The sequence below is a fragment of the Danio rerio genome, chromosome 20 (genome assembly GCF_049306965.1).
Source record: "Danio rerio strain Tuebingen ecotype United States chromosome 20, GRCz12tu, whole genome shotgun sequence".
NCBI lineage: Eukaryota > Metazoa > Chordata > Actinopteri > Cypriniformes > Danionidae > Danio > Danio rerio.
The window spans coordinates 10,157,184-10,176,806 of NC_133195.1; the positions used below are offsets into that span (position 1 = coordinate 10,157,184).

General features: G+C 37.6%; 1 non-coding gene across 1 annotated transcript; it reads right to left on the reverse strand.

The window, feature by feature from the left end:
- Positions 1-19,181: 19,181 nt before the first annotated feature.
- Positions 19,182-19,293, reverse strand: trnal-caa (transfer RNA leucine (anticodon CAA)). The gene is made up of 2 exons: positions 19,256-19,293; positions 19,182-19,227 (listed from the first exon to the last, which is right to left on the reverse strand). It is a non-coding gene; the product is annotated as a tRNA-Leu (tRNA).
- Positions 19,294-19,623: the final 330 nt, after the last annotated feature.

Below are 19,623 nucleotides of genomic sequence, written 5' to 3' on the forward strand. Positions count from 1 at the left end.
GTAAAGTTGGACATCACTGCATTTACTCTGCATTTGCTCTTTACAATCCTAATTTATTCACAGCATTGTGCAAAAGAATAAACACACCCTTATTTGCAACAAACTCCCTTGGGTTGAACTGTGCACAACTGTAAACAATATTGCAGTACATATTGGACTTGAACCTGCAACCTACACAGGTCTGTAAACCATTCATCAAATTGTTCAATTTTAAAGACATTTTCAGAAAAAAGTGGATTCAACATAAAACAATTTAGTTGTCCCAACAAAATCTCAAGAACTTAGTTGTTTCAGCTCATTTTAAATAAGTAGTTTGAGCAAGCAACAACAACAACAACTCACACACACACACACACACACACACACACACACACACACACACACATACACGTACACACACGCACATACACACACACACACACACACACACACACACACACACACACACACACACACACACACAGACACATATATATATATATATATATATATATATATATATATATATATATATATATATATATATATATATATATATATATATATATATATATATTAGGGATGTAACGGTAAATACCGTCATACCGCAATATTAATTTTTTTCGATATTACCGAAGTCGCATGACTCGGTAAAACTATAGGTCTTCTGAGAAAATTTGCTTAGGCGAATGAAGCGAACAGGAGGTAGCGAAAACTACAATACCCATCAGCCCATGCTTGACCATCATCCCTTGCGGTCTGTTGTCGCTACAGATCCAGTAATGCGGAAATGGAGTGTGCTGCTAGAAGCGGGGATGAAAAGAGCTGGAAAACTCTAAGGCCCCCTTTACACTAATGCGTTTTAGTTTGAAAACGCATAAGTTTTGCTACGGTTACGCCAACCGTCCACACTACGCCGGAGTTCTCGAGCGCCGAAAACGGAGCGTTTCGAAATGTGTGGATAATGTCTCAGTGTGGATAATGGAAAACAGAGACATCTGAAAACGGAGGCGGGGCTGCAGACGTTCGCCTCTCTGATTGGGGCTTTTCCTGAATATTAAGTAGCCTAACACGCACAGTTCAGTCCTGCATCTTCTCCTTGTAAGTTCAGACTTCGCAAGTTTGATCAAGGCTGCAGTCTCTTCTTCTCAGTTTGATATGGAAAAGCAGACTATACCGAGGACACGGGTAAATCTTCAAAGGGAACAGTGTACTTTATAACTTCATTCACATCACCCTGGCTTCGTTGTTTTACTTTATCAACAATAAAATGTAAACATGATTTAAGGAACTGCCTATTTTCATTTTAATATTAGCAACTTAGACAGCAGACATGTTGAGGCGTCGTGCTGCATAAGATGAGCGTCATCTTCACTGTGTGGATATTTATAACAAAACGGAGCCGATAACAACTGCCTCCTTTCAATTTCAGTGAAAATACGAAACACAGCCTCTCTTTTGCTGAGTATCAGTTTTAATAATCGATAATGGCCATTTTAAAAGTATAACATACAATAAGTTTATACATTATAGGAAATAAAGGCAAGCGATCAGTCAATATACAGAATGTACGTGGTTACATTAATCATTAACTTATCTTTGCGCTCAGCCAAAACACGTTACCTGAGAACAAGTAATAGATTCCAATGACCAAAGTCAGGGAATATGTAGTTAGATAAAGACAACAAGATAAATGAAATATCCCTTTTAATAAATATAGTGAGATTAGATCCAGCGGGAGATGCTTGATGAGAAGTCCGACTAGCAGAGCTCTCATCTGTGTAGATGGGCTGAGTGTGATTAAATGTTGAATGTGATGAGTTTTCAACAATACTAAATTGAAACTTTATTGTTTTTACATGGTTTAATAATTTTTTGTTATTAAAATTGAAGTTCCTGTTTCAAAGCTTACAGATAGATGGCTAATTTGTATGTCATTGACACTTTTGGCACTTTTTTGGAGTATTTTCATAAGTTTTGTTTTTTCCTGTAAATGATTCAATAAATACCGTACCGTGACATTCATACCGAGGTATTACCGTACCGTGAAATTCTGATACCGTTACATCCCTAATATATATATATATATATATATATATATATATATATATATATATATATATATATATATATATATATATATATATACTTTTTTTTTCGTGAGTGGATGTTACTTTTTATTACCTGGCTAAGGGTTTATTTCCTTCATTTGTATGATAGGAGTTCTGCAATAAACACTCCACTTTATAACCTACACCTACATTTAGCTTTAAAAAACAGATAAAAAAATATTTTAAGTATAATGTTATCTAAAAACTTCCTGACCCCAAAGCTTTACACCCCGTATATACAGATTATAGAAGGTTTAAAGCAATGTGTTTGCTACATTTCTACTATTTGTACAAGTAAAGTGAAATCTCTCTCCAGGCCTGGATTGGCTAATCGGGAGGATGGGAGCATTCCGGTCCCATTTTTTGGCCGCGAGGGCTGGTGTCCCTAGTTGCCTGCACTTTTAGCAGTCACATTTTAATTTTATTTATTTATTTATTTATTTGTTTGTTTGTTTGTTTTACCAAACCCTCCCTTTTTATACATTATTTTACCACAGGTGGAGCGACTCCCTTCAGATTCAACACGCATAGTCGCGTTCTGGAGAAAACGCTGGAGAGCCTGGTGATGCCACATTAATTGTTTTATACTGAAACTTGCTTTCAAAAAGTGCTTCCTTGGCCTTATCCATATATATATATTAGTCCCTTTATTAAACTGGGGTCACTACAGCGGAATGAACCGCCAACTTATCAAGCATATATTTTATGCAGCGGATGCCCTTCCAGGCGCAACCCATCTCTGGGAAACATGCACATGCATTCACAACAAACAATTTAGCCTACCCAATTCACGTGTACCGCATGTCTTTGGATTGTGGGGGAAACTGGAGCAACCAGAGGAAACCCACGCAAACTAAAGCATGAATTATTTTAACCAAATAAAAACATTCTTTTAGGCTCCAGGTGTCTTGAGGAGTTTTTTGTCACATGTGGTCCAGCAGTCCTGAGATTTGTTTAGAAACATCATTGTGCTTAAAATCTTCTTTCTGTTGTTTCATCTGCTGAAGGACTTAAATCAGGACAGAACAACTGTTTCTTGACTCCCTGGTGTTTCCTGTTCCTTTCAATTTGATTTGGTTTGTATGTGTGTGTGTGTGTGTGTGTGTGTGTGTGTGCGTGCGTGCGTGCGTGCGTGCGTGCGTGCGTGCGTGTGTGCGTGCGTGCGTGCGTGCGTGTGTGTGTGTGTGTGTGTGTTTGTGTGTGTGTGTGTTTGTGTGTGTGTTTAGGGGGATGGTCATTTAAAGAACAGCTGCTGTTTGACACAGCTTACTCACACACAACACCACACACATGCATGTGCACTGTAAAACTCAAGAGTTGCCAAGATGTTGTCTTTAACAAGACAGGAAAATGGTGACAAATACTCATTAAAGTGTTTGAGCCACACATGCAATTGTTGTGCCCCCTTAGAAGGGAGTAACTAAAGAAACATTTAAAATTTGAAATAAACCAATTTGCTCAAACTTGAAACTTATTCAGTTGAAGTCAGAATTATTAGCCCCCCTTATAATTTATTTATTTATTATATATTTCCCAAATGATGTTTAACAGAGGAAGTAAATTTTAACAGTATGTCTGATAATATTTTTTTTCTTCTGAAAAAAATATTATTTGTTTTATTTCAGCTAGAATAAAAGCAGTTTTAAATATTTTTTGTATGTATTTTAAGGTCAATATTATTAGCCTCTTTAAGCTATATTTTTATTTTGATAGTCTACAGAACAAACCATTGAAATACAGTAACTTGCCTAATTACCCTAACCTGCCTAGCTAACCTAGTTAACCTAGTTAAGCCTTGAAATGTCACTTTAAGCTGTATAGAAGTGTCTTGAAAATATCTAGTCAAATATTATTTACTGTCATCATGGCAAGGATAAAATAAATCAGTTCTTAGAAATGAGTTATTAAAACTATTATGTTTAGAAATGTGTCCATTTTTTTTCTCCGTTAAAGTTTTTCTCATTTGGTTTGGTTCATTTCTTGGAACAGGAATACATTCTTAACACTCTAGGATTGTTTTGTCAAACAGTTTTATAGTTTAGCACAACACTACAGCTCACTTGCAAAAGCTCATATATTTCCCAAACTGCTCACTTGTGTGTCAAAACTAAATTTCCTTCTCATTTAAATAGTCAGTGCCCACAAAATCCTTTGTCCCTTTGGTGTTGCGTAAGCACTGCAAGTGAGAATGTTTAGTTGTTTTGTCACTGTCGCAGAGGACCATTGAAATATCCCTCATGTCCACATTACAGTGTTAGCCCAGTTTTTGTAAATGGTTACTGTACTGTTTTTTGTATTTTCACAAAATGCAATTGTGTATAAAACTAAATAAAATAAATGTATAAGATTTTTTAAAAGTTTTAGGATTTTAGTTTACAGTTTTTCTTGATTGCTTTGATGCAGCCGTCAACTGAAACTTCACATTTTCAAAACAGTTAACACGCAGGCCTAAACAGCAGCACTCATGGTCAAAATGACACATTTTTGCTTGCAAAACACACACACCGTGTCAAAACATTTATAATATGCAACAAAAGCTAGTTTTACCTTCAAACAACACAACTTGCAAACAAGTATATGAGCTCTTTCAATTAATCATTAAACAATGGACTACAAAATACAAAATACTGAACTCAGAGTGAATCAGTGCACCATTGCTTGACATTGTAGTCTATTGCCAATGCCGTTTGTTGTCTTTCTATTTGGGCTGTAAAATTTACCATTTTGCAAAAGAGTTGTATCCAGAATGAGAAATGTTTTGAAGAAATTTATATTGAATACAGGACATTTTTCAAATTGTGGCTAAAAATTTAAATACTGTGAAGAAAAAAAAAAACAGACAAAAGTACTAAAATACTGTAAATATTAGTAAAAACACATGTAAACCAATATACAGTCAAATCTATGGGTAGTATAGGACGTAGCCACTATTGACCTCCATGCTGGCACTGAACAACGCAGACCTTCCACCGTTTTCAATGTTCGCAGACTGATTGCTACATGAAACTTTGGCCCCGTTTACACTTATGCGTTTTAGTTTAAAAACGCATAAGTTTTGCTATGGTTACGCCATCCGTCCACACTACGCCGGAGTTCTCGAGCGCCAAAAACGTAGCGTTTCGAAAACGCTGGAGAGGCCGTTTTCATTCTGTGTTTGGATGTTGGAAAACGGAGACATCTGAAAACGGAGGCGGGGCTGCAGACATTCGCCTCTTTGATTGGGGCTTTTCCTCAATATTAAGTAGACTAACACACACAGTTCAGTCCTGCATCTTCTCCGTGTAAGTTCAGACTTCGCAAGTTTGATCAAGGCTGCAGTCTGATATGGAAAACAGACTATTCCGAGGACACGGGTAAATCTTCAAAGGGAACAGTGTACTTTATAACTTCATTCACATCACCCTGGCTACGTTGTTTCACTTTCTAAACAATAAAATGTAAATATGATATAAGGAACTGCCTATTTTCATTTTAATATTAACAACTAAACAGACAGTAGAAATGTTGAGGCGCCGTGCTGCATTTATGAGCGTCATCTTCACTGTGTGGATATTAATAACAAAACGGAGCCGATAACAACTGCCTCCTTTCAATTTCAGTGAAAATACGAAACATACCCTCTCTTTTGCTGAATATCAGTTTTAATAATCGATAATGGCCATTATAAAAGTATAACATACAATAAGTTTATACATTTATAGAAAATAAAGGCAAGCGATCAGTCAAGAATGTACGTGCTTACATTAATCATTAACTTATCTTTGCGCTCAGCCAAAACACGTTACCTGAGAACAAGTAATAGATTCCAATGACCAAAGTCAGGGAATATGTCGTTAGATATAGACAACAAGATGAATGAAATATCCCGTTTAATAAATATAGTGAGATTAGATCCAGCGGGAGATGCTTGATGAGAAGTCCGACCAACAGAGCTCTCATCTGGGTAAATGGGCTGCAGCGCTTGCCAAAGAGTGTGTGTGTGTGGTTACGTGATGTGCGTTTTCAGCGTTTTGGTGTGGATGGAGAGCAGTTCAGAAACGCTGGGTAAAACGAGAGTGTGGACGCGGATCGTTTTCATTCTAAAACACCGTTTTAAAACTAAAACGCACTAGTGTAAACGGGGCCTTTGTGTGAAAGAGTGTCAAACCGGTGCTTCAATGAATACCACACTGATCTTGGTAGTTTCTAATGGTAAGGAATAGATGGTTTCTGTTTGGTTACCATAGCTAAAACAATGGAGTTTGGACTGCTTGAATGACATCTGTGTTAACTGTTTTGAAAAATGTTGGAGGGAATGTGTCAACCCAATAAGAAATGGTTGACACATTTGCAAGACCTGTTTTTTGCTCTGCTGGAATAGTGATAATGAAAATGAAGTGGAACCTAGTTTCTTTAACCAGATCAAAGCAAACAAGAAAAACTGTTGTAGCCTCAAATGTTTGACATCACACATTGCACTCATACTGCCAATGAAACAATGAAAATTATATGCAGCCTACAGTGCTTATTTGGTCATCTGAGATGTGTGAAATTCCTCCTTTGTTAGTCAAGTTCTAGTTTCACCTGACTGTCAGTTGCTGTAATAAATGTATCAAATGTTCCGCGAATTCATATATGGCATTCATGGTATTATGTTCTTGACTAATTTTAACAATTGAACAGACTATTTAGCATGCGATGACTTATCCATTCCAATGACGCTGACATATTTTGGAGAGAACAATCAGTTTAGATCAACTAGATCTATTCACTTGGAAATTGTGCTAAATATGGGCTACCTGTATTTAATAATTTGCAAACATGTACTTAGACATTTGCAATTTGAATAAATGAATGAGAAAATCAAGTCTGTTGTGAACAATTGCCAAGTGGTTTTGAGATTTATCCATGTTGTTTTGGGAACGTAATTCCTGTTTCAAGAAATGAGCCAAACCAATAGAGAAAAACTGTAAACAGAAATCGGGGAAAAAATAAACAGGGGGCTAATAATTCAGGGGGTCTAATAATTCTGTACAACTGTATGCTCAAACAAATTCATATTTGGATTACATATACATAAAATATGTAACATATGCAACATATATTTTGAAATATTGCAAAAATGGCTGCAAAGTGCAAAGCGCAGGGCAAAAACACATTCAGAGCGTGTCAGAATCCACTTTTGCTAATATAAGGATGGAAAAATCCGCTTTGCGCCATGGCACGTGGTCTAAAAGGTTGAGCTTATTTTCTTAATGAGTTACAGGTGTGTTTTGAGAATAAACCAATCAGAGTCTCATCTCCCATTCCCATTAAGAGTCAGTTGGGTCACGCCATGGCACATTTGCTATTTACATGACATAAAGTAAGTGTAAGAAAACTGAACATTTCACTAGCAAGAAAACAGTTAAACAGAGCATCTACAGCGCGAGAATGAGAGATAAATCTTTAACTTTCACTTTTGCTCTCATGGATAGGGAAACCTTGTAGGCACAGATATCAATTAGCCTATAAATAATTAATTTCGTTTGTTAACCGCAAAGATTTGTTTTAAAACTATTTCTAAATTTAGTTCTAATTTCCAGCAAACAAATAAATTAACAATAATAACGAAGTGTGGTCAAAAAACTGAGTTATATCCTAATACACTTGCTTTGCCCCATATGGTCTGAAACCTGACAGGTGGATAAATCTAAGCTTGTTTTTAATAAAATAAATATGAATACGCATATAATAAATAATACTGCTACTAATAATAACATTATACAAAAGCAAATTGTTATGAATCAACTAAAAAAGCCTCCTGAGATGAAGAAGGTATGAAGGCAGTGTTTTTGTAGACTGGAAAATAATATGTTTTGTAATATTTTAATCCTTTATAATTATATCCTAAATATATTCTTATTATATCCTATTTATATCCTTAATATTTAAATTCTTTTTCATATGTAAAGATATTTGCATATTGCTCTACATCTTGTGTGTATAAAGCAGTGTGTAAGCGAGGCGCACAACTAACGCGCTCTGCGCTGGACAATAGACTGACTTTGTTTTGGTCTATTGAAAAAATATATAATAGTTTCTCAAAAGAGCAAAGCTCCTGCAATACACCTCAACACACCTCTCTTTTTAGACCAGAACGCCTATGGGCGCACATATGAGCGCAAATGCATTTGTTATTTAAACAGATTCAAGTTTGCGCCAAGCTGAAACTAGCAAACAACAATTTCGTCGTGCCTCGCGCCACATTGCGCCGGGTGTATAAAAGGGCCCATAGAGTTTTGCAGATGATGTTGAGATAATTGGTATTTGTGTGGTAACAGACAAATATTGTTAAGCATTTTGATAAATGTGTCAATGTTATGAAGCTGAAGTAATGGTTTGGAAAATTAGGCCATCTGGATTAGCAACAGTCTGTTAGCAACCAAGAAATAGTGAAACACCTTGCTAAACTCCCATCATGCAATGGGTCTTTGCAACAGCTTTGCTGTTATGTTAGGGAAGGTTAGCAGAAAGTTGCTCTGTCATTATTACAATATGTCTGGTCATTTAAAAATAGAAAGGTCACACTTTATTTTGATGGTCTGTTTGTTGAATTTAGTTACGTTGCATCTACATACAAACTCAGTAGATTATACGTAGACTGTTAGGTTAGGGTTAGGGTTTTTGTAAGTTGACATGTACTTGCAAAGTGTCTTATAGCCAGTTAAATGTCTGTTGAAGGAGCAGTATTAACATATATTAAGCAGACAGTCTACTAATATTCATAAACAACCCAGTCCAACATGAGCCAAAAAGTTATTTGGGGGTGTGTACATCAATTATGTATTTTGTACAAGTGATATTATTACTCAAAGCACCATTTAACATTAAATGACTCAAGTAAAATTAGAGTGCTTTCACATCAGTAGTTTGCTTTATTTGGTAATAATAAATTGTAGCATTTTTTGCCATCTTTGAGTCCTTTTCACACCACACTGATTGCTTTGGTCTGAACCAGTGGAAAAAAACAAAATGCAGCCATGTGACAAAATCATTATCATTCCTTGGCCAGATGTTGTTAAACATATTTCCTAAACTGCTTTTCAATTGATCAAAATTCACATCCAGGGAAAATGTCAATGGAACTTCTGGAAATATTACCAACGATCCATCAGGTAATGTTTTCCTTCTCTCTCTCTCTGTTTAAACTGTTGGAAAAGCGCAGCAACAAATTTTTTTCCTCCACATCCCATAATTCACAGCTCATCGGCGTACAGCAGCTGAATTAGTCCAAAAAGGCGCAGTACTTTTTGCAGTTGGGTATGTTATAGTTCGAATCATATTCTCACCACAAGCGAACAACTAGAGTTTGTTTGAAAGCATGCCGAGACCACTTCTTCAAGGAGGTCTCGACGCGATTTTTTTGTGTACTTTTGGTGCGGATTCGAGTGCGACTGCTGCATTCACATCTGCCCAAACGAACCGCACCAAGAGGGAAAACGAACTCTAGTGCAATTCAACCAAACTAAATAAGGCAGGTGTGAAAGCACCCTTAGAGACTTATCAATAATCAACCAACAGCAACAAACCTCCAAACAAAACAAAACAATGACCTCCCAGTCCCGAATACCTGACCCACTATGGTTGTCTGTGAAGTTGTGGAGCTGAGTCACATTAAGTTAGTTCATGTGGTGTAAGGTTTCTGTGCTTTGAGACAGCCTTGAAACTGGAACCTGAAAAACCCTTGGCCAGACCGTCCAAAATATCCTGGCTCACTACCCTTAGAGATGCCTTTCATTCTTACCCCAGCTCCAAAGATTCGTCCCTGCATCATCACACACTTAACCTTCTATTATTACCACATGCACAAGCACACAGCAGAGGGCCATCAGACAGACAGACCCTGATAGAGAACCCTGTGGCTTCAGACCACTGGAATGTGTGTAAGTGTAACTTCATCCAGGCTTGGCTAAGAAGGCAATCTTTAGGATTTTGACAATGTCACAATAGATGTGGGGAAGGGGTATGAGAGGAGTATGTTTGTGGTGCCTGTGGATAAATCACTTTGGCTGACATAACAGATTAGAAATTATAACATGACTAATGAGATAGTTGTCACTTATTTTGGGATCCTGGGTTCATGATACTGGATCAAGAGTTCAAATAAAGAGAAGCACCAGAAGTGGAATGGACACAAGTGATATCAATGATTGTTTTTATGAGGAGAGCCTTACTATTATTTTTAGGCCCAATCCCGGTTCTATCCCTTAGCCCTTCTCATTACCCCTCATTTTGAAGCCGTAGAGGTGCTCCAATTCTCAAGCTTATGGCTCTTTTCCACTGACTGGAACAGTACGATACGGTTCACCTTTATCAGGCTTGGGTTTTCATTAGCAAGGATACCCTTTTGGTGGGCGTGGTGTATGACAGAAAGTTTCCATCGACATCCTTTTCGCTCGAGAAAATGTCTAAAGTACAGCTGTACGGGTCGCTTACATATCATATGAGAAGCACTTTTCACAAAACAGATGCTTTATACACATAAATACTTCTGTATAAATGTTTATTACTAACATATCTTTTGACATGAGTTGATTATAACTGTAGATCAATGACAGTGCAAAATAGCCTACTGTAACGTCTGCAAGTGTGTAAAATAAATAAATAAATGCAACATCTATGAACACATACAGACCCTTACAGTCTCCGATATGTTGCCAACTACAAAAGAACTACACACAGCATAAATTTATTCCCTATTTAGGTCCAAAAAGAACATAAAATATAGCCCACAGTCAGAGCAGACCTCTCATCTGTGTCTGTAATCTTCACCAGCACATGTAGCCTCTGCTAGAGAGTAATTCCATCATTCTGAGTTCATAATAATCTAAAAGGTGATGATAATAGTTAAACATGGCAGTTAAATCAGGTTAGCTGAAAAAATAATGTGCTTCTTTTTTTCCGGCAAGCAAGAAAGCAAAACCGGTCGTGTTTTAGACTGGCTTGAAGGTGCACAGGGTATATTTGCTCTTCTTTTTGGCTTTGTGGCTGTTCATCAAGACAATGACAAGGTTTGTTTGAGCCGGGTTGACCATGGCTCGTTATTATATGTATATATAATTAACATTACGCTGTAATTTCTCGGCTATGTATTTTAAATATTGTGGATCCTTTGTTTTTATTCTGGCAATCTGTTTGGTACCCTTTCGAAAGATTCCCAAAAAAAGTGGTAGAGTTCGGTTCGGTACACCTTTTGACAGTGGAAATGGCCATAAAAGCGAATCAAACTGCACCATACCACTCAGTGGAAACAGGCCATTAAAGGTGTAGGGCTAAAGGAAAGGGCTAGATAGCCCTTGAAATAGAGATTTTTCAGGACCACACTTGAAAACAAGCAGTACAGAATTTCCTAGAATACACCACCAACAACGGCCGCATGACTGCACACAGTAAGGAAATGCACAAATGAGATTTTTTGTTATTATTACAAGTTTTTACGACAAACAAGCATAGGTTTAAATACGATCATAGCGGCGCTTGTGTAATACCGTCATGCTTTAAAAAAACGCTAAAATAAAAACAGCTATCTATAATTCCATTAATAACTGCTATATAGTAGTCCCATAAACATACCCCGGGTCCTGATGACATTGGATCTCAATCCCCGGAAGTTGGGCACCAGAATCCCATCCCCAACTCCATCCTTGGCCTGTTTAGAATTAAATATTTAGAGTTGGTGTGACACAACGCGTACTTACATGTGCCTTTGATGCACCCCTTGATGCTTCTTAAGGGCATCAAACACTAGATGTGCTGCTCAGAGTCGCGGCACGGCGCGGACATGACAGTTGATAGTATCACACACCAGACGCGCACATTCACATGCTATTTAAAATATGAAACTATATGGCTCTCTCTCTGTGGCATGGCAGAAATATGAACAGTGTCCTGAGTCATCAGTGACCTGCTTTACGTTTTTGTTACAGCATCAGTGGCACTGGAATTAGGCAGTCCAGTGTATACCAGTTTCAGGGGTTCTGGCACCCAACCCTACTCTCCACCATGGTTTCTTACAGCTTCATGCTGAATGCAGTTAACCAGTCACAACAGACTAGGTCATTGGACCAATCACCACAAACTAGCGTCACGTAAAGGAGGGGTTCGGAAAAAAAAAATGAATTACTGAACAAATTATGTGGGAGTTGTTGTGATAATTAGGCAAAGATAAATGCATATTATAAGACAATGAAAGTATTTCTTGCATGCATATCGACCTGTTGTTAGAGATCCAAAAACCAAAGTGTGACCTTTTGTAATGCATAATAAGTCAAATCTATTTCCTATGAAGCAAATAACAAATGATTGGGATAAAATCTAAATTTTGCTTTAGATATTACACACATTTAATTATATTTCACAATAATTACTCTAAGTTGGCAATGAAAGGTTGTCAAGCATTAATACACTGGAAGTTCCGAATCTAAATCTCATCAAAACACATTGACAAATGCATTATAGCCCTATTAATAAAACCCATATTTGCAATCAAATAAACTACAGTCTTGCCTAATAAAGTCTCAGATGTACAGTATGAAGTTCAACAGCTGCAATGTTTGTCAAACTATTATGAGATTAGTCCTCTGATTGGCATACAAAGAAGCCAATTTCAGAAGCAAAGAACAGTTCAGATACTTGTAGAATATCACACAGATCAGATTTGAGAGCTAAAAAGTGTGTATGTATGTATGTATGTATGTATATAAATCATAGATTGAACAAATGAATGAATGAATGAATCAATCAATTAATCACATAGATTTTAATCTATCAAAACTTAAATCAAATCAAGTGTGTGCTTTATGTAATCATTAAACATATTTTTATTTATTTACAGGACTCCTGATCTATGTGTGTGTCCTTGCATGACTGGGCCTACTTAAAGAAAATTAAACCGTTGGATTTCTGTCGCCTGCAGGGAATCTGACATTGTCTCCGCTTCTTAAACTGAGTGTGGCAGAGCCCTGCTGAGAGGTGTACTTGGCTGACATCTTTTACAGGCTCATAATAAAAACATACAGCACTCTACTTCACTTTCTGGGGTCATTTTGGAACAGTCTCATTGACACTGAGCTGCCATTGTTGAAATAAAAAAGGGATAAAGGGATTTGAAAGGGGATCCTCACACCACAGAGAAAGCGGTTAAACGTACATGTACAAATGGGCAAACACTACAGGAAAATGAGAACATCTGAGCCCTGAGGATTTTAGTTGAATAGAGAATTTAACAAAAACCCATATTTCAAGCAAGGGATTATTTTGGAATAAGTTCTAAAGTTATCATTTACATTTAGTCAAATAGCTGACACTTTTATCCAAAGCAACTTGCAAATGAGAAAAGCATCTGGCAACTCATCATAAAAATGATATTCTTACAAGAAGTTCTACTAATGCAAAATGTCTGACATTGTTAGAGAAAAAAAACTATTTTCAAAACTATTTCTAAATTCAGTTCTAATTTCCAGCAAACGAATAAATGAATAATAATAACACAATGTGCTCAGAAACCTAAGTTATATCCTAAAACACATGCTGTGCCCCATATGGTCTAAAACCTGACAGGTGGGCAAATCTAAGCTTGTTTTAAATAAAACAAATATAAATATGGATATAATAAATAATACTGCTAATAATAATAACATTATACAAAAGCAAATTGTTATGAATGAACTGAAAAAGCCTCCCGAGATGAAGAAGACATAAAAGCCCTGGTTAGTTTTGGTCCAATGAAAAATCTATTATAGTTTCTCAAAACAGCAACGCGCCAGCGGTCCGCCTCAGAACGCCTTCCTTTTTAGAACAGAACGCCTATGGGCGCACAAATGAGCGCTAATGCATTTGCTATTTAAACAGCGTAGCGCAACGCCTCAAAACGACTCTTGCGCCAAGCTGAAACTACCGAAAGACCATTGCGCCGCGCCATGCACCACACTGCGTCAGGTCTATGATAGGGCCCTTAAAGCTTTTGTGTAGTGCAATCCATAACTAAAACCTCAATTTCAGAACCCAATTGCAACATTAAAAAGCTTTAAATTATCTTTTTTTTTCTTGTCTAATGAATCTAAAGACACTTAAGTCATAAGTGAGATTTGATCCCACGCCTGGAAAACATAATACTCATTACAAGAGAAGGTTGATATACCTTGCCTCTGGTGCCTTAGCGCACTCGTCTATTCTGACACACATTTAAAATTTCATTGTAGTTCATTCCAAAAACTAAGCCTAAATTTTGACAAAATTACAGAGAACACAAGCAACATTATGGATGTCTGAATTATCTCCATTTCTTTTTCTAATCTAATCAATGTGAAAACTCTATTGTCAGAAGTGGGATTTGAGCCCACGCCTCCATCTGGAGACCAGAATTCTCATTACCTGAAAAGTTTCAATCACCTTGAGGCTGGCACCTAAAGACTAAATTAAACTTCTGCATCAAGCAAACGCTTATACTACACCGCAGCCTACGCATAGCTCTTGCCATGGCTGTCAGTGATGCTGACGCACACCTCTCAAAAAATGTAACCACATGTCACAACGATGCGTAGTGCAAGCTCTGTGATTGGTCGGCTTGGTAGCGCTGATAAGTGTGGGCAGGGGTGAGAGGCGTGCGAGTCTGATGGAGCAAGTGTTTACAAGTGTGAAATCCCTTGAAGGAGCTCTGAATGGAGACTATTGTTTTGTTTACCATATGATTAAAGTCGTTGTACGTTTGCCGGTTCCAGCCTCAAAATAAGAAAGTTTGAGCCACTTGTACATTAAGGTAGCATTTAGAAATAAACAAAACACCAACGAAGAAACTCGACAGAGGAGAACATATTGCAGAGCAACAGAAACAGCCTGCAGAAGTATAAATGCACCACAATGTGCAAGGTGTGATCGCCGTGGGTCACGTCGATCACACAACGCAGAAGTATAAACCAGCCTTTAGATCACTCTGGCATTCTGACACACGTTTCATAGTATGGTGTAATGCACTCTATAAATAAATCCTCCATTGAGGCAAATTTCAGCAGCAGCATTAAAAACCTCTGATTTAATTCCATTTATTTTTCTATCAAATTCAATATGATAACTCCAATGTCAAAAGTGTGATTTCAACCCACACCTCCATCTGGAGACCAGAATCCTCATTACTTGAGAAGCTTCTTTCACCTTGAATATGGTGCCTTAAATTACTTGGCTATTCTTAAACTTGCTACTTTTATGGTGTAGTGCACTCCATTGAGGCAAATTTCAGAGCACAACAGCAGCATTAAAAACTTGTCAATTATCTACATTTCTTTTTTCTAATCTAATCAATCTAAAATCTCTTTTGTCAGAAGGGGGATTTGAACCCACGCCTCCATCTGGAGACCAGAATTCAAATAAAGACTGTTGAGGCAAACTGGAAAGGACAACTGCAACATTAGAAATCTTTGATTTATTTCCATTTCTTTTATAAGCAATATGAAAACTCCATTGTCAGAAGTGGGATTCGAACTTACACCTCCATTTGGGGACTAGAATCCTCATTACTTGTGAACGCTGATTCACCTTGAGTCTGGCACCTTGAACCACTCTGCCTTTCTGACACATGTCTTACAGTAGTGTGGTGCACTTCATAGATAAAGGCTCCACTGAGGCAAAATACAAAGGACAACTGCAACTTTTGAAAATTTTTAATTTCTTTTTCCAATCAAATCAATGTGAAAACCCTATTGTTAAATGTGGGATTTGAACCCAGGCTTCCATCCGAAGACCAGAATTCTTATTACCTGAGATGGTTGAATCATCTTCAGGCTGGCACCTTAGACTACTCGGCCATTCTGACACAAGTTTCTTGTTAAAGTGTGGTTTACTTCACAAATAAAGACTTTGTTGAGGCAAACTGCAACATCAGAAATTTTTGAATTATTTCTAATTCTTTTTCTATTTTAATCAATATGCCTGTGATCAGAAGTGGTATTTGAACCCACACCTCTAACTGGAGACCAGAATTCTCATCACCTGAAAATGATCAATCACCTAAAGTCTGGGGCTTTAGAGCACTCCGCCATTCTGACAAACATGACAAATCATGCTGTAGTGCACTCCACAACTAATGCCTCCATTAAGACTCCATTTCAGAATGCAACAGCACCAATAAAAACCTGTAAATAATCTGCATTTATTTTTCTAATAGAATCAATCTAAAATCTCTACTGTCAGAAAAGAGATTTGAACCCACACCTCTATCTGGAGACCAGAATTCTTATTGTTGAGAAAATTGAATCACTTTGAGTCTGCCGCCTCAGACCACTCCACCATTCTGACACACAGTTTTAGCTCCTGTGTGGTGCACTCTACAAATAAAGACTCTGTTGAGGCCAACTGCAATGGACAACTGCAACATTAGAAACCTTTGAATTATTTTCATTTCTTTTTCTATTATAATCAATATGAAAACTCTGTTGTCAGAATTGGGATTTGAACCCACGCCTCCATCTGATGACAAGAATTCTCATTGCGTGAAAAGGTTGAATAACTTTGAGTCTGGCACCTTAGGCCACTCGGCGATCCTGACACACGCCTCTTTTTATAGTGTAGTGCACGCCATTGAGGCAAATTTCAAAGCACAGCAGCAGCATTAAAATCTTGTAAATAATCCAGATTTCCTTATGTAATCAATGTGAAAACTCTATTGTCAAAAATGGGTTTTGAACCCACGCCTCCAGCTGGAGACCAGAATTCTCATTAACTGAGAATATTAAATCACCTTGAGTGTGGCCCCTTAGACCACTCGGCCATTCTGACACACGCTTTATCTATGGTGTAATGCACTCCATTGAGGCAAATTTCAGGGTGCAACAGCAGCAAAGAAAACCTGGAAAACATCTACATTTCTTTTTCTAATCGAATCAATCTAAAAGCTATTTTGTCAGAATTGGACCCACGCCTCAACACAGAGACCAGAATTTTCATTGCCTTAGAGTGTTTAATCCCCTTTAAATCTGGGGCCTTAGACCACTCTGCCATTCTGACAACCGTGACACTGTTATTCCACAATTAATGCCTCTATTGAGGCAAATGCCATAGCGCGAAAGCAGCATTTAAAACTTGTAAATTATTTACATTTCTTTTTGTAATTTAATCAATGTGAAAAATCTATTATCAGAAGTAAAATTTGAACCCACGCCTCCATCTGAATACAAGAATTCTCATTACATGAGAAGGTTGAATCACATTGAGTCAGGCATTTTAGACCACTTGGCGATCCTGACACACGCCTCTTCTATGATGTAGTGCACTCCATTGAGGCAAATTTTAAAGCACGGCAGCACTAGCATTAGCATGCTTTAAATTATCTAGATTTCCATAAGTAATCAATGTGAAAAATCAATTGTCAGATGTGGAATTTGAACCCACGCCTCCAGCTGGAGACCAGAATTCTCACTACCTAAGAAGGTTAAATCACCTTGAGTTTGGCGCCTTAGACCTCTCGGCCATTCTGACACACGCTTCCTATATGGTGTAATGCACTCCATTGAGGCAAATTTCAAAGCACGACAGCAGCAGCAGCAACTCTCCCACTCTATTTTTTTCTTTTGTTGTTAATTCCAGAGAACAAACTTGCAAATAACACCGCTTTTCTCTGGTCTACCTCCGAAAGCAGCACCTCCAATTCATATTCTGTTCAAAGTTTCTCTTTTTGCTTGCTTTTGACATTGCTTTTTCGTTGGGTTTTGCCATTAGCATAGTCATTAGCATATTCATACGGGGGAGGAGGCAGGGGGGGGGTTATGTGCTCGTGCAAGTTGCGCTCAGTTTCACGTTCATTCAGATGTACAAAAGAATATGCGTGAGATTCGGCGTACGCAGTGTTTCATACATCTGAAATTTTTTCTGCGTATGCACATTTACAGCTTTGTGCGTACGCAATGTTTTAGTAAGATTTCCACGCAAGTCTTCGTACATGAGGCCCCAGAAGTCTCATTTCTAGAGAAAATTGAATCACCTTGAGTCTGGTCCCTTAGACCAGTGGTTCCCAACCTGGGGTCCAGAGTTCACAAGGGGGGCGCGGGAGAGGATAAGTGTTGAGGTAGAAAAAGGCATAAAAATGCTCCACTATAATATAGGGCTGTACAATTAATCAAAAATCCGATTTCGCTTTCAAACGACTATAAAAAAGCATTAATCGAGATAAACGATTATTGCATTATATACTGCCACCTTTCTAGTTGTACACGTGTTGCTCTTAAAAGCGCGAACGAGCGCGTGCTTATGTGTGTGTGCAGCAAGCACACTCAGTCAGAATCATGCGGCCGGTCAGCATTCGCTCATTCGCACTCTGAGACGAGCAGAGGAGCGCAGACATCTAAAGTCATTAACGTGAGCACTTTAATGGTCAAATAGGTGTCAAAACGCGGTGTTTAGTGATTATTTATATTAACCCTCATTTGTGTAATAAACAAGCGAGTTGAGAATCAAAAGACACGTGAAAGAGAAACCAAAGAGACAGCGAGAAATATTCCTGCTGCCGCCTGTTTCTATGATTATTAATCAAACAACAAGAAAATTTTCACTAGTCTTGACTGAAGAACTGCTGTAGCTAAAGTGTTTTTCTTACAGTGAAGATGTTTAAAGCACAGTTTGTTTAATATTTTTATTCTATTGTATTTATTTCTCTTTCCTTTGCAGGGTGGAAAATAACTGCATGTATACACGTGAAGTCAGAATTATTAGCCTTCCTAAATATTAGCAACCCTTTTCCTCCCAATTTCTGTTTCATGGAAAGAAGTTTTTTTTTTTTTTCTGAACATAATAGTTTTAATATCTCATTTCTAATAACGGATTTCTTTTATCTTTGCTATGATGACAGTACATAATATTTTACTAGATATTTTTTTTTAAATACAAGCATTCAGATTAAAGTGCAGTTCAAAGGCTTAAATAGGGTAATAAGGCAAGTGATTGTATAACAGTAGTTTCTTCTGCAGACAATCAAAAATTGTCTGACCACAAAAATTGTCAGACCACTCGGCCATTGATTAGCCACAGCATTAAAATATTGTACATCATGTTGATTTCCTTATGTAATCAATGTGAAAATTGTATTGTCAGAAGTGGGATTTGAACCCACGCCTCCAGCTGGAGACCAGAAATCTCACTACCTGAGAAGGTTAAATCACCTTGAGTCTGGCGCCTTAGACCACTCGGCCATTCTGACACACACTTTATTCATGGTGTAGTGCACTCCATTGAGGCAAATTTCAAAGCAAGGCAGCAGCAGCATTAGAATCTTGAAAATTATCTAGATTTCCTTAAGTAATAAATGTGAAAAATTAATTGTAAGAAGTGGGATTTAAACCCACTCCTCTAGCTAGAGACCAGAATTCTCATTACCTGAGAAAGTTGAAACACCTTGAGTCTGGCGCCTTAGACCACTCGGCCATTCTGAAACACGCTTCAGTTATGGTGTAGTGCACTCCATTGAGGCAAATTTCAAAGCACGGCAGCAGCAGCATTAGAATGTTTTAAATTATCCAGATTTCCATAA